Below are 3,802 nucleotides of genomic sequence, written 5' to 3'. Positions count from 1 at the left end.
TAACAATTACCCATGAAAATTATGAGACAGACCAAAATTAACCATCACTTTAAGTCATCCTTTTGTTAACAAATTGGAACAGAGATAACATGAGCTTGTTTGACCTTCAGCAAATCTAGGTAGAATACACTTTTGTTTCTGTTTTTTTTTTAATTTTGGTAAACATTGTCTATCTCAAACCAACAAACTTAACTTAAACAATGAATATGTTTTACTTGAGTCCATATAAGACACTTTGTTCCCCATAGTTAATTTTTACCTGAAAAGTTGGTGGGGAAATCTGACTTCCGTGGTCTTCACTCCTCAACATCTAGGGTAGGAGGAAGGGCTGATGGTGCCTGAGGCATTGAGGAGTCAGTTATGCAGGCTGCTCCCCCCAGGTGGTGCAGAAAAGGAAGGGGGGGGGAAGGGAGCGCAAAAGAGGAGAGGTGCCAGCAAAGGCAGAGAAAGAGAATTTCCAGTTTTAAATCTTCTCAGCTCAGACAGAGGACAGACTTCAGGTTTCTTTTGTTTTGTTTTCCACCAGTGGAATTAGGAAGTCCATGTCAGTCCAGAGAAGACAGGGAGTTTCCCCAAAACAAGAGGAGTTTCAGCAGCTGCTTGGGAATATTCCTTAAAGTCCCTGCTCTGCAGTAGAATAACCAGAGACAGTTGGCTCTAATTATTATACTCATTGACCCATAAAATGAATAAGAGACATGTCCCCATACACAGTTACACAGGGACTCCAATCTGCCCCCCAGCGCCCAGCGTCCAAGGCCTTAGAGTTGCAGCTTCATTCCTCTTCCCTTGTGGAATTATTAGTACAACTCTGGGAGGTGATCAGGCTCCCCTTCTGCCTATTATGGGCAAGTCTACCAAACAAACCCGGGTTCTTACCAGTCTGATGGGCGCTCCCTGAGCTCGTTCCTGGGCCTCACCCGTTCCATTAGCACACATGGGGTCCTCGCCCCAGTATGTCGGTGGGCTAGTCTCCTGTGGGTTAAGGAGTCCGCTGGTGCCAGGTGAGCCACTACTCCTAACGCCCTGAGGTTTGCATCCCCAGAGGCAAAGGAAGTGGAAACACACCGTCTCCAAATTCTGGATGAGCCCCCAAGTAATGTAGCAGGATTCTCACACAGAGAGTCATGACACCAAGTCTTTTCTTTCCAGGAAGCAACTTTATTCCAGCCGGCATCGCTCAGTTAGGTTCGTACCCAAATAACTGAGCCCTGAACACCACGTGGCGTAGTTTTTTATGTATTTTTTTCCTTCATTGTCTCCCATATGTGGTAACACAAAAACATGCAGTCTGATTAAAGTGGTCTCATGTTACAAGGTTGTGAGGGATGTTGTCACATACACAAATAGCAAGGTTGCCTTGAGATATTCTTTTTTTTTCTTTATTTAGGGAAGGGACCCCACCACATCATTAACACCACCATCATCATCACCACCATCACCATCATTAATTCCAGCATCATCATCACCATCATCACCACCATAATCATCATCAACATCATGACCACCACCATCATCATCACCACCATCACCACCACGATCATCACCACCATCACCACCATGATCATCACCATCACCACCATCACCATCATCATCATTATCATCACCATCACCACCGCCAACAGCATCACCATCATTATCACCACCGCCATCAGCATCACCATCATCACCACCACAATCATCATCAACATCATGACCACCACCATCACCACCACGGTCATCACCATCACCGCCATCACCATCATCATCATTATCATCACCATCACCACCGCCATCAGCACCACCATCATTATCACCACCACCGTCATCAGTATCATCATCATCAATACCATCACCACCACCATCATCACCATCATCACCACTGTCATCATCGCCACCACTGTCAGCAGCAGCAGCAGCAGCATTATCACCACCACTATCATTACCATCATCATCACCATCATCATCATCATCATCACTCCACCACCAGCATCAACACCACCACCACTATCATCACCACCTTCATCGTCATCATTATTTCCTTATCTTCTCCAGCATTTTTTATCTCTTTTTCTTCCCCCCTTATTTGGATCGTAAACATCATAACAGGTGTGAGATGTTGCATCAGTGAATGCAACTTTTTGTTTCAGCTTGTCTAGTTGCTTGCCCACCAGCACGGCTGCTTCAGTCTGTGCTCCTGTCAGAGTAGAAGAGGACCCGTTTGTTTACACCGTGGCTAACATCAAGCTACCTTGCCACGGAGCTGTCCTTTTGCATCGTGGAGAAGTATACTTCTCTTTGGCTGTGTCACGGAGAGAGGGGCTCAGTAGAATGGAAGGGCCCTGTCTCCACTGCTCAAAGATGGACACAGAGGGTGGATAATGTCCCTTGATTCTGAGGTCTTCAGGGAGAATGACAGCCTCAAGGTCTCTGGCCAGAAGTTTATATCTTGTTGAGGCTGCTTCAGCAAAGCTTCTGAGCTATGGACGCACTGGTTACTGAGAGTCTTCTTTGGGAGTAAAGTGGTTTTTGGTTATTCTGGGGGGAAAGGGTGATTGATTCTTTCAGGATCTGACTGGGGGCGGGATGTGTGTCTGCCCCTGCTTTGCCTTCTGAATTGGTGAAGGTCTTTGGGCTTCTGTTTCTTGCTTCATCCATCATCTGAAGATAACCCTGCAGCAGGATGATGACAGGACCATGGAGTGGGGCAAGGGGACCGCTGGGTCATGTGGGCAGAGTGATCGTCTTTGAGCGTCGCCTTTTCTGGTCCAAAATGAAGAGCGTTGGCTGACCTTCCAGAAAACTTTACATCCCATAACTGTAAAATAACTTCTCCCTCCCTTCTTTCCTTCCCTCCATCCCTCCTGCCCTGTTTTCCCCTTCACACGACCCTCGCCTACAAAGATGTCCATTGTGGCATTCTCTAGAGTTCTAAAAAATCGAATACAACCTGATCACACAGTAATGACAATAACCAAGTGCTTGCTATGTGCCAGGTCCCGTGTTACGATATTTAATGTGTCAGCTCCATTCATTCCCACCACAAACCTGTGAGGAAAGTACTTTTATTGACTTCATTTGGCTGACAAAGAGAACTTCCTCATGTCACCTATGTAACTCAGAATTGTATAATATCATTTGGCAACACCATATGACAAGATATTGCACACTTATTGAAATCATGATTATGAACATTTTAATTAACATGGAAAAATACTCCATGGATGAAACACACTAAAACGCAAAATGTAATTAAAAACCAGTTTTGTTTTCAAAATGAAATTATGTCTGTGTATGTGATGCATCAAACACCCTTGAGGATGATCTACATGAAATTACAGGTAAATTTTCATAAACCTAACTTTTTTCCAGATTCCAAAGTGTTAAATGAAGTTATAGTAGGAGTCAAATCATAGAAAGCATTTCACGTACATGACAAAAATCTGAAGGATATAAGTCCAAACTATAAGTCCTGGTTTTCATTTTGAAGTGGGCATTGGTTTCTGGGGGATATTCTTTGTTTTGTGCATACTTGTGTTATTTCAGATATATTTAAGGGTGCCTGGGTGGCTCAGTCAGTTAAGCAGCCGACTTTGGCCCAGGTCATGACCTCGTGATGTGTGAGTTTGAGCCCCGCTTCAGGCTCTGTGCTGACAGCTTAGAGCCTGGAGCCAGTTTTGGATTCTGTGTCTCCCTCTCTGTGCCCCTCCCCTACTCATTCCCTCTTTCTCTCTCTCTCTCTCTCTCTGAAAAATAAACATTAAAAATTTGAAAAATACATATAATTTTTCCATTGTATTAAATTGGGATAAAATACACATAA

The sequence above is a fragment of the Crocuta crocuta genome, unplaced genomic scaffold (genome assembly GCF_008692635.1).
Source record: "Crocuta crocuta isolate KB4526 unplaced genomic scaffold, BGI_CrCroc_1.0 scaffold142, whole genome shotgun sequence".
Taxonomy (NCBI): Eukaryota; Metazoa; Chordata; class Mammalia; order Carnivora; family Hyaenidae; genus Crocuta; species Crocuta crocuta.
The sequence above is the reverse complement of the archived record's forward strand: the minus strand, read 5'-3'. Positions refer to the sequence as shown.